The sequence below is a fragment of the Leucoraja erinacea genome, unplaced genomic scaffold (genome assembly GCF_028641065.1).
Source record: "Leucoraja erinacea ecotype New England unplaced genomic scaffold, Leri_hhj_1 Leri_301S, whole genome shotgun sequence".
In the NCBI taxonomy this organism is placed as follows: domain Eukaryota; kingdom Metazoa; phylum Chordata; class Chondrichthyes; order Rajiformes; family Rajidae; genus Leucoraja; species Leucoraja erinaceus.
In genome coordinates, this window is record NW_026576202.1 from 92,796 (window position 1) to 106,166 (window position 13,371).

A 13,371-nucleotide genomic window follows, 5' to 3' on the forward strand; every position below is an offset into this window, starting at 1 on the left:
CCAGATCCTGGCATGCTTGATTGCTCAGCAGAGGTACACAATCACAATCCAACACAAAAAAACGACAAGTCACGAGATGTCTTCTGTAGCTTGCAGTGGAAATTTACCCTCCCCACTAGTGTCAGCTCCTCCCCTCTGTACGCTCGGAGCACAGAGCGGTCTGCAGTCAAACTTTCATTAGACCTTATCTGGTGGAAGAGTGACGCTGACATAACGCTGACCTTGGCACCAGTGTCCAATTTCGCAGAGAAGGTCTTGTCATTAACAGCAACAAGCACCGATGGATTGGGGAGTCGAGTCTGGTTGTGCAGCAGAGCGTAAACACTGGCATCCCCCATAGAGATGCTGGAGTCTGACTCGGGGGCTGACTCCTCAATGTACTGAGAATCAAGGACACTTTCAATCCTCTGGAGATTGTTAAACACCTGGCGAGGAGGCTGAGCGGCGTTCCCACGGGAACGACATACCGCCGCAAAGTGGTTCTGTTTTCTGCAATAGTTGCAGGCTTTTCCATAAGCAGGGCACGGAGACTGTGGCAAATGTCCATACCCACAATTAGGGCACTTCCTGGCACTCTGAGGGCGAGGGGCAGGAGCTGGGCGAGGCTGTGGTTTAAAACTGTTTGGTGGCCGCTGCGGCACAGACAGAGCAGCCATGCTAACGGCACGGTTCCCAGATCCTCTCTCCCCACGAAACGGAGTAACAACCTCAGCAATGCGACAACGTGAGGTCAGGCCTCCGTAATAAATCAGTCCGCAACATCTGGTCTAGCATGCCAGTAACTAACATGTCCCGCGTGAGCTGGTCACACAACTCACCAAAACGACAGCGCTGGGATAGATAGCGGAGGTCGGCAATAAAACATTCCACAGGTTCCTCAGGCTGTTGCTTGCGAGAAAAGAAACGAGCCCGCACCAAAATGCGGTTCGAAGAAAGGTCGCAAATCTCAGTAAACTTCCTCAACAGACACACCGCTCATCAGGAGACTCGGCTGGCTCAGCAATCTGGTCATCCTCGCCCAGGACCGCTGGACGGTACACAAACGACTGAGCCCGCTTCATAGCATCAGGCCCAGCGAGATTCAATAGCAGCGATACTTTGACAGCAGCAGGGTCATTACGGTGTGCAATATTCACATAATGGTTGTAGTCCATGACGAACGTGTCCCATCGCTCCGCGATGTCGGCATCAAAGACTAATGGGGAAGGCTTGCGACAAGACGAAGCCATCACTACACACACACTCAAAAGGCAAAATAAAACCCGATATACGAGAGGCGCAGATTAAAAGGTTCTGACACCATGTAAAGGAGCTTAAACGTAGTCCTTAGTCCTTCACTAAGTCTTTATTACACTACATCCACAGGTCCCAGCACTGACCACAACTGGTCTACACACGTACTGGAATCTACAGGGGGAGGGTGCATGCAGATACTACAGTTATACTACATAAGGTGAGAGTGTCAATATGGTAATGAGGTAGCTACATATTTGGTTGCATGCATAACCATCTACACCATTTACCCACTACATCCCCATTCCCCGGTGCGCTCTCCCCTTCCCGTGTCTGGTGTCTGTAGACAGTCGCTACCCTCACCCGTGGATCCCTCGCCCGGGGGGGAACACGCCCGTCCCACGGACATTCTCCCGCGCGCTGACCATGTTGCTCCGCTCGCGTGGTTCTCGAGAATGTGACGCAATGCGGCGCCGCTCCGGTATTTATACGGCCCCCGGGGATAGAACGGTGGCGTTGGCCAAACGCGCGCCGATTGGGCAATGAGAACAATGACCTTGGTTGCCACAGGAAACAAACATACAAGGTTCCAAGACGCTCGTTGCTGAATAATCCACAGCGTGTGACGTAGAACAATGGACCTTCAGTGACGCAATCCATTGTCTGCCTTCACCTCCCAGATTCCAATCTATCAATTACAGCTGGAAATTAAAGTATCTGACCACATGCCTCCAAATGATACCTAGCGCCAACTATTTGACTTCCCAACCCCATGCAATCAACTGGTCGTATTAATTTAGCCACTTTACCAATGGAAACATTGCTGCAGAACACAGCGAATGTGATGTTAATCCCATGCATAAAAGAGATAACCACCAATTTCGCTCCAATTAATCACTTCACAATCCGGGATCCCCGGTCTATCATCGCATTGTCTAAGATCAATGGGTATTGATTGATTACCATGACGTGTGCTGCGAAAAAAAATGTTAGGCGTACTATACAGCCAGATCACATCACTCCTCGGTATATCTGGTAGCGCAACACGAAACAAATGAGCAACGTGCAGAGTTTAGTGTCACATCTAGAGAATCAAACGAGCATTTTTATTTTCAAGCATGAGGACCACAGGAAGGTAGCACACGAGAGGTCTGCTGGGAACAAGCCGTCCATGAATCAGGTGGTACGTTCTCTCATGCTTTGGTACACGCTGTCCAACAGAAGTTGGTGAACTTCTACCGCTGCACCATCGAGAGCATCCTTACCAACTGCATCACAGTATGGTATGGCAACTGCTCTGTCTCCGACCGGAAGGCATTGCAGAGGGTGGTGAAAATTGCCCAACGCATCACCGGTTCCACGCTCCCCTCCATTGAGTCTGTCCAAAGCAAGCGCTGTCTGCGGAGGGCGCTCAGCATCGCCAAGGACTGCTCTCGCCCCAACCATGGACTGTTTACCCTCCTACCATCCGGGAGGCGCTACAGGTCTCTCCGTTGCCGAACCAGCAGGTCGAGGAACAGCTTCTTTCCGGCGGCTGTCACTCTACTCAACAACGTACCTCGGTGACTGCCAATCTCCACCCCCCACACTTATTATTTCTTTTTAATTATTTTTTTTATTCAATTCGTTTGCTATGTCGCTCTTCAAGGGAGATCCTAAATGCATTTCGTTGTCTCTGTACTGTACACTGACAATGACAATTAAAATTGAATCTGAATCTGAATCTGAAGTGGAGAGAAGAGTGAATGACCGGGGCTTAAAGGAGGGAGGGGTTAGGGGGTGGGGGTGGCCCTTGATTGTGACGATGGCATGCAATTAGATTCCAATTGATTAGCCGTTCTGCATTGTCTCTCTTCTGCTTTGGGTGATATTAGTTCGTATAAGATAGTCATTTTCTTAGTGAGGGACGTTTCAATTAGTCGCTGGGCGAGTCCTCTCACATAGGGGATGATGCAGCAGCCCAGGCAGACCACTACCCCTGCAATGACTATGAAAGCGGTTAGTGCAGAAATAACAACATTTTTCCATTTCCCGAACCATGACTCCAGGAACCCTGTCCAGGAGGTGACGACTCCTGAATTCTCAGCCAAGTCCTCTGCCAGTGAAGTGAGTCCAGCCAGGGCCATGGAGACCGACCCACCAGGTGCGGTATTATTGGGAATAAAGGTACAACAAGATGATCCGAACATTACACATGCTCCTCCCTTGTCTGTTAGTAGCATGTCCAAGGCCATTCTATTCTGCCAGGCCATTAGACTGGTCTGATCTAGCTGTTCAGCTAACCCTTTCACAGCATCTCTTGTACAATTGATAAATCGCTGCTGATTATAATATAAGTAATTTATCCAATCTACATTTGTATTAATGGTTGACCACCTTTACAGGATTTACAGACTAAAATCCTACAGCTATCTGATTGCGTGCCTTAAATTCATCTGGAACCCCTCTGGGCACTCCAATTTCATCTATGTAAATGTGTGCATCAAAAGAACCTTTAGCAAGTTCCCTTTTCACTCTATTCCCTGTCTCGGATTTCTGCTTCACATCTTTCAGTGTTACGAGAGTAAACGGCATCATCAGCTGTAACTTCAGTGTCTGCTGGTTCGACTCACTTCCAACTGGCTACAGGGATCCTTCCAACTAACTTCGACACATAGGTAATACCACCCTTCATCTTTCTTCTGGATGTTTCTCACGGTTATATACATTTTCCAAGTAGGCTGCGTATTTCCCCATCTTCCCCGGTTACTCCAGCCAGGGTTCGTATGGGTGTAGGACTTTCTTTTTAAGGACCATCGCTGGTATTGCTCCATTCCGGTCTCTTTATAGCCTGAGGACTCAGAGTGTTGGAAAACATAATGCCATTTTGAGCAGGGTGCTAGACAGACATCCGTTAAGTATGCTTTGTCCTCGCAACTGTCAGTTTTATCCTGACATTAAACCTTTCAACACACGAGATTTGTTTATTAGCATTTTCTTCATGGACTGTGCTAGGGTGCTATCTTCACTTACTGTTTCAGAAAGCTTTTGTAGAACAGGGTATTGGAATGGTTTACCATACAATATTTCGTACGGGGCCATTCCCCTCGTACTTGACAGCATTCTCATATTTAATACGGCTAATGGGAGACAATCTATCCAGGAAAATCCCGTTTCCGCCATTGCCTTCCTTAATTTGCTTTTAATAGTTCCATTAGTCCTTTCTACTAAACCTGCAGTATGTGGGTGGTAAGAGCAGTGATGTTTTAATTGTATCTTTAGGGTCACCATGAGCTTCTCTATTACCTCATTGACAAAATGGCTCCCATTGTCACTATATATTTTTTCTGGTATCCTGAACCTTGGTATGATGTCCCTGAGGAGAGCTTATGCCACTGTCAATGCATCCGCATTGGCAGAGGGAAAAACTTCAACCCATCGGGAAAATACATCAATAATCACTAAAACAACATTTCTTCCCTTGCGAGGGGGTTAATTCAATAAAGTCCATATTTAAATTTTGAAATGGGTACCTTGGTTGTGGGTATTTCCCTTGTTGTTTCTTCATGTTTCCTTGTGGATTGTACCTGGCACATATCTCGCACGTTTCGCAGTACTTCTTTGCATAACTCGTGAACCTATAGGTTTTGAACACCTTCTCGACTAGTTGCACCATTCCTCCTGTTGAGACATGGGTTATCCCATGGCTCATAACACAGGCAAATCTCCACAGTCCATCCTCCTGTTTTTCCGCTTCATCCATTTTTCATTAGGGTTTGCCTCAAAGTTCTTGCTAACAGTACTCTGACGTTTGGCACAGGATCAGATGCTAGCTGTAGCAAATGTGGCATCAAATGCTCAGCAAATTGTTCTGTTAGGATATAATCATCTTCTATCACTGCCTGGCAGACAAAGACAAAGACAAACGCTTGATGACCTGACCACTTCACACTGTGGCTAAACTTATTAACAAGTTCACTGATCAAGTCCATCGCTAAAGCAGGAGTTGAAGCTGCATAACATTTTCTGATCATCTCACTCACCAGTCTGTAGGCAATCCATCGGACTGAAGATGTCTTATCCGCACAGAGGCTGAGAGATAAGGGGCGCAGATAGTTATACACATCTTTGGGGTTGTACAGTTCCAGCAGGAAAATAAGTTGTTCGGAAAGATCAGCTCTGAAGCGCCAATTCCTGCTGTTATCTGTTACCATTGTAGAAAAGGGTGGTGCAATGTGTGATTGGTCGATGTGCACTGTATCACTAACACAGTCTTCCTTAACGATGGCTGAAATGTCAGCAGTTAAAGACACATTGCCTTGCTCAACCCTTCTTGGATCAACCGCAGCAGATTCCATGTGCAACTGTGTTTGATTAACCAGTGACGCTACAGATGTTTTCTTCCTCAAAGTCAAGATCCAAAGCTTGCAGTGCAGCAGTTAAAATATCCACTTGTGCTTTGACATCTGGGTCATCTATGTGTGGTGGGTATTATACCAATCCACCATCCCATCATAATATCTCGGCCTAGCAAATTTACTGAACAAATCGCTGAGACCAGTACCTGTTCCTCACAACACACATTAGATATTGGTTCTTGGAACTTAAGTGGTTTTGTCAAGAACTCCACGTTAGTATGCTCGGTGGCGGACTTTACTGTTAATGAATTCTTGGAGTATAATGTTCCCGGGTGCTCTTCGTCTTTTATTATGACAGTTTATGACAGCATAAGAATGTCATCCTTGCCCCATTCACTATTAAACTTATCGTAGGCTTTAGGTAAGGCGTAGAAGATTTCTTCTAGATCCAATATTTTCAGAGGCTCTTTGTCGGCTGTGGGAGTGGGAGTATCTCTGGTTGATTTGTCCCTCCCTTCAGCATCGGTCAGTCAGGATCGGTCATAGCTTCGGGACCTTGAACCCTCTCTTAGTGTAATATGCTTAGCCTGGGGACAATCTCGAACCCAATGGTCGAGTTTTCCGCAGACAAAACATCCCTCGCCCCTTGGGGACCTACTCCCTCTACCTCTGCCTCTACCTCTTCCTCTGCCTCTCTGGCATCCCCGCCCCTGATCTCATTGTCTTACCCGGTAGAATACAGATACGGTATTTTCGCTTATTTCCTCAACATCGGCCAGATAAACGTACTTTACAATCTTTTTCTGTTTGGTGTTTTCCTCCGCATGTACTGCCCAATCTTTTACATCATTGAGTGCCTTTGTTTTCCATCCCACCATGTGTTTTTTTACATATAAACTAATCTCGGGTTTTAATCCGTTTAACTGTTCGATTTTAACTGTTGGGCAAACGGTCCATCATCCATCCACGGGATCGGTATTTCTTGTCCACTATTTGCCTCAAAGCCAACCCTAAGTCTGGAGAAATAGTGTAGCACAGGCTCGTCTTTATTTTGTGTACATTCCCTAATTTTATTGTAATCGACTCCTCTCTGGAAGTGTGCTCTTATTCGATTTTCAATAGCTATTCGGCTGTTATGATAATCATTCTGACCTGGTGCCCACTGAAGGGGTACTCCATTTACAATGGCATTCCAGTCTCCTTCAATTAAACACCAATCACACCCGATAAGAATTCGCAACGCTTGTTCATATTCTACCGTATTTAAACGATAACTTACAACCAGGTTTCCAAAGTCCCTGTGCCAATTTGCGAAATTACCTCTAGGATATGGAATGCCCTCCAGTGCCTTTTTTAAAATATCCTCCATATTCCATGGCCCGTACATGTACATTGGCCCCACTGCGCCGGCATCTGGATTAGGCATTGCAATCATTGGATACATTTCGGCCCTGCTTGATCTTATTGACCATGGAGATTTAGGCTCAAATATAGGACCTGCATGGAGATTATAAACGATACCTGAGCGAGTGGTTTTCAGACTTTGCAAACCTGGGTGCAGCTGGCCGCTTTCCTTAATGGTTGTTTTTTGTTCCAGTACGGGGGTTGGAGCCCTTGTTGAGTCCGATCCCACGGTTTCTTCCACCGGTGGCAAGGCCATCCCCTTTTTCTCTGGTGTGTAGGGGGGGGGGCACTCGCCATACCCGGTGATCGGTGGGAGACCTCGTTGTCCCCCTTCTGGAGGAAAGCGTTTGTCGATGGTTCGCTTTTAGCAAGATGTTCCTTCTCTTTTTCCTTTCCGTCTCTGCGCGACCTGGCTTCCTGAAGCCACAGAAGTGCTTCATAGTAGCCCAACTTGTCTTTATCCTTCCTTCTTTTTGGTGCATCTTTGGCAATAGCAGACATTAATTTACAACAATCATCAACACGTAACGTGCCACTAAAATCAAATTAAAACCAATTGTTTAAATACTTACAATTTCGCTTACTTCGTATAAACATACATTTCTCATCACTTTAATAACCTTTTGAGTTTGTCGAGCCCATTCTGATTTCCTCCTCGAGAATTACCACTATACTTTTTCCCGTTAAGTCCAACTTGACTGAAGTCCCAAATGTCTTATCTTGGACGACCCCGTTTGTCGCCCGAATAGTCCAACCACTCTTCTCAATTGTCCCCGACAATTCTTTGGTAACCCCGTTACCCGAGTAGTCCAACTACTCTTCTCCTGTCAAGTCCAACTTGACTTCTGAAGTCCCAGACTTCTTTGGCGACCCAGCCGCCGGAGTGGTCGAACTACTCTCTTCAATTGTCCCCGACAACTCTGTATGCCGTCCCGGGTCTCTGAGGAAGGTTACAAAATACAACTCGGCAAAGTCAAAATTACTTAGCTGGGGCCCCACTATCTACGGAACGTTCAGTACTACCTCCGGCGTGTCGGTTGAGCCCCGTCACTCTGCCCCGGTGTCCGTAAGGAACCTTAAAATGAGCGCTCTTGGTTCCCCTGAAAACCGGCAACAGAGGTATTGGGGCGCCAATTATGTTAGAAATTTTCCAACAAAGACTATTACAAAAACGGAGGTAGAAACTGAACGAACTTTATTGTGAGAGAGAATCACACAGAGCCCAAGTGTCTGTGGAAGTCCTGTCTGAGCTAATGCTGAAAACCATCTCTTTTATACATTGATTTAGACAAAAAAACATCCAGACAAATGGTAATGAACAAGGACACTCAGAATTCAAAGGGAATAACATTTAGCTGTGGAAAGTTACACAGGAGCAAGATTAGCCGTTCTGCAAGTTATGTGATAGACTCTTAATCTCTTGACCGAGACCTGTCAATCACTTGTGCCCTAGGCAGTTTCGGTAAACAATCTTGTGCAGACACAGATAGAATACACAAGGAATAGTTACATAACTTTTTCCATCAGGTTACCGCTCAAATTCCGATTAAATCTTTACCGCTTCACCTTGAATCTATTGGTCCTCGATGCCCCGACTCTGGGCAAGAGATTCTGTGCATCTACCCGACCCGTTCCTCTCATTATTTTTAACACCTCTGTACAATCACCGCTCATCCTCGTGCGCTCTAAGGAATAGCGACCCAGCCTACTCAATCTCCCCCATAAGCTCAGACCCCCTAGCCCTAGCAGCATCCGCGTAAATCTTCACTCATTGGCTGCCAGAGTCTAGGGGTCGGTGCTGTGGCCGCTGCTCTTCACGTTGTATATCAATGATTTGGATGAGGGAATTGAATGTTTGGTGCGAAGTCTGGTGATGCTGCGAAGGTCGGTGGAGGGGCAGATAGTGTAGAGAAAGCAGCGACTCTGCCGAAGGATTTGGGCATATTTGGAAAGTAGGCAAAGACATGGCAGATGGAATATGGCGCAGCAAAATGCGGAGACCGGCATTTTGATAGTTAGGAATCTATCGAAGATTGATTTCTAAATGAGGAGAGAATTTTGAAATCTGAGGTACAAATGGACTCGGGAATGCTGATACAGGATTCCCAAAAATATATTTTGCAATTCGAATTGATATTAAGGCAGTAAAATGTAATGCAAGCATTTGTTTGGGGAAGACATGAAATGGCCATTTCCTCCTCATCCAATCCATAACTTCCCTCCCTTGAGCGTGAATGGTCCTCCCCTCTTCCCGCCTCCACTCGTATAATTTATGTATAGTTGAAACACATGGGATTTTTCATATTCCCAGTGGCCAAGGACATTTGACCTTCCCGATTCCCTATCTAAGCGCTTTGTTCCTTTTTGTAAATTCCATCGGGTCCCCGTCCCATCTCAACTTCCTAAAACTTACTTGTATTTCCTTTTAGGTAGGAATGAACTGCAGATGCTGGTGTACCGCCGAAGATAGACACAAAATGCTAGAATAGCAGCGGTCAGAAAGCATCTCTGGAGAAAAGGAATAGGTGACGTTTGCGGTCGAGACCCAGATTCAGACTCATCAGTTTCCTTCAAGTGTATGGTACACAAAAATGCTGGAGAAACTCAGCGGGTGCAGCAGCATCTATGGAGCGAAGGAAATAGGCGACGTTTCGGGCCGAAACCCTTCTTCAAACTGATGGTACAGTCCTTCAAGTGCATTTTGTTTTTCAGAGATACAGCGCGAAAAGAGTCCCGTCGGCTGGCCGAGCGTGCGGCGACCAGCAATTCCCCTACCTCAACATTATTCTATACACTAGTGTCAATTTACAGGCGCCAAATTAACGTGCGAACCTGTAAGACTTTGGAGTGTGGGTGGAAACCGGAGCACGCTGGGAAAACCGACGCGATGACAGGGAGAACATACAAACTCCGTGCAGATAAGCACCAGTAGTCAGAATCGAACCCGTGTCTCTGGCGCTGTAAAGCACCAGCTGTAACGGGAATGCTGATACAGGATTCAGAAAAATGTAATTTGCAAGTCGAATTGATAGTAAGGCAGGAAATTGCAATACAAACATTTATTTGGGGAGGACAAGAATATTAAAAAAACGGATGTAATATTGAGGGTTGAAAAGGCACTTGTGATCGCATTTGGGGTATTGTGACCAATTTGGGACCCCATATCTAAGGACTGGTGTGCTGGCGTTGGAAAGGGTATGGAGGATGATTATGAGAATGATCACAGCACCGATTTGGGTTCACGTATGATAAACGTTTGACGACACTGTGCCTGTACTCGCTGGAGTGCAGAAGGAAGAGGCGAGAACCTGACTGAAATAAATGGGTTCCACAGACTATCGCGTGAAGGCAGGGGAATGGGGCCACGATTAAATGGCGGAGTAAGCTAGAGTCATAGAGTGATACAGTGTGGAAACAGTTACCCCAGTCCCACCTGCGTGCACTTGGTCCATATCACTCCAAACCTGTCCTATCCATGTAGCTGTGTAACTATTTCTTGAACGTTGGGACAGTACCAGCATCAACTAGCTCCTCGGGCAGCTTGTACCGTACACCCACCAGCCTTTGTGTGAAAACGTTCGCTTTCAGATTGCTTTTGAAATATTTTCCCCTTCACCTTGTACTTATGTCCTCTGGTCCTCGATTCCCCTACTTTGGGCAAGAGACAGTAAGAAACAATGATCTTTGGTAAGAAATGTGGGAGAACTGGGAAGGACCCATTATCTGTTATTTGCACTTGGTCAGTTTATTTATTCATGTGTGTATATATTTATATAATGGTATATGGACACACTGATCTGTTTTGTAGTAAATGCCTGCTATGTTCTGTGTGCTGAAGCAAAGCAAGAATGTCATTGTCCTATCAGGGACACATGACAATAAACTCACTTGAACTTGAACTTGAAGGGGGAGGGGAGCGAGAGAGAGGGAAAGCAAGGGTTATTTGAAGTTAGAGACGTCAATGTTCATAGCGCATGGGGTGTGAACTACCGAAGCAAAGTATGAGGTGCTGTTCCTCCAATTTGCGTTGGGCCTCACTCTGACAATGGAGGAGGGCCAGGACAGAAAGGTCAGATTGGGAATGTGAGGGGGTGTTAAAGTGCTGAGCAACCGGGAGATCAGGTAGGTTTCGGCGGACTGAAATGGGAGATCGACTGTCGGAACCTAAAGGCCGGGTTGGGTCCGAACTGGGAATTCTGGAATCAGAGCTGGAATCCGCGAAGTAAAACAAGAGGCGCACGCAAGACCCGAGAAAATAAAGGGGGCTGTGGTAACGTGATTTGATAGTTTATTGTGGAACGCCGAGGTTGAAGATAGACTTGATGGAGGTACAAACATTATGAGAGTTATGCCCCTATCCCACTTATGCCCCTGTCCCACTTAGGAAATCTGAATGGAAAACTCTGGAGACTTTGCGCCCCACCCAAGGTTTCCGTGCGCTTCGCGGAGGTTTTTGTCAGTCTCCCTACCTGCTTCCACTACCTGCAACCTCCGGCAACCACCTGCTTCCACTACCTGCAACCTCCGGGAACCGCACGGAAACCTTGGATGGGGCGCAAGTCTCCAGAGGTTTCCGTTCAGGTTTCCTATGTGGGACAGGGGCATAATAAGAGATAGGGTAGAGAGACACAGCAGGTTTCCCATGGTGTAAATGTGTAACCCCAGAGGGGTAGCTATGAAATAAAAGGAGGACATTTTAACGAAGATGTGCTACGTAGTTTCTTCGACCCGCCTATTGGAAAGGCTTTTCAATAGACGCGTCGAAGTGCCGTGAGTAGAGGGATATGGATCATGTCCTGGCAGATGAGATAAGTGTAACTTGGCAGCATGTTCGGCGCAAATCCTGTGGGCCGCTGCATCCGTTCCTGTGCTGTACTGTGGTATGTTCTGTGGTCTATGAACACTGGAGTATCTCCCATTGTCGGCGCCCGGTCAGCCCGCTCCATCAGCACAAGGAGTTTCAATGACTGGAACGTTGTGGTCCTTGGACCCCCGTGCTCTTTCAAGAAACAGATTGCCTCCCCCAATGACCAATCCCCATCTTTACAATCATCCCCATCCCGAGATACATCAGTGTGACGATTTGTGAGAGGCGATGATTTACGATGCCTGGACTCGTAGGATTCAGATTTAAAATGTTTGGAGTAAAGACAGTTGTGTAATGTTCCCTGTGGATGTATATGATCCCATGAGCGGCATAGATAGAGTTAATGCACAGAAACCTTCAGCACCAAAGATGAATCAAAAACTAGAGGGCATAGGATCAAGATGAGAGGGGAACGAGTTATATGAATCTGAGGGGACATATTCCGGTGGGCGGCGCGACTGACGTCGCAGCGGTCTCTGCAGTCCGTCTGTCTTTTTGTTATTTTGTGTCCCGTTTTACTGTAGCTTTAATTTTATTTTTGATGGGGTATGTGTGTGTGGGGGGGGGGCTTTTAAAATCTTTCCCTGCACCTTTTCCCTGTCGGGTCTCCGTTGTCATTGGTGCTGCAACGTGGAGCGGCCTCCAGCAGGAACGACCTGGGGCTCCAGTCACGGAGCAGCGGACCTACTCACCATCACGGAGCTGGCCGAGTTCGGAGCGGGTGGAGCATGGTGGCGTGCTGCTGCGACCCGACCCTCGGAGATTCGGAGGCTCCAACCGCAGGTCCGGTGGACATTAATATCGGGAGCCAGCGGGTCCCTGCTGGGAGACCGCTTTTCGGGGCTTCCGCAACGGCGACTTCTCCCGCCCGAGTCGCGGGGTCGAGGAGTACCTGGAGCGGGGCCTGACATCGCCCGGCGCGGCTTCAACGGCTGCGGAACTTTGCTGGCGCCCGCCGGGGGCTCCAACAACAAGACCCGGAGCGCGGCCTTGCATCGCCCGGCGCGGCGTTAATGGCTGCGGGACAATTGCCATCGCCCGCCGGGGGCTTTGACTCTGACATCGGGAGGGGAATGGGGAGTGCAGGGGAGAGATAAGTTTTTTTGCCTTCCATCACAGCGAGGAGGAAATGCGCTGTGATGGATGTCTATGTAAATTGTGTTGTGTCTTGGGTCTTTTTTTCTTGTGTGTATGACTGCAGAAACAACATTTCATTTGAGCCTCTATGAGGTTCAAGTGACAAATAAATTGTATTGTTGTATTGTACATATATCTCTCAGGCGGTGGTGGGTACATGGAACGAGGTTCCAGGTTATCTAGTAGAGGCAGGTACAGTAGCATTTAAAGGATATGTATGCAGTTTCGTGTCGAAGAATTGGATAGAATGATATTCGCCAAACGTGGGCAAATTGGATGATCAGAGATGAGGCGGCATGGTGGGCATGAACAAGTTGGGCCGAAGGGTCTGCTTCCACGGTATGAAACTATAGACATTAAGCAATTGGGCCTTTGCGAAGGACGCAATAGCAA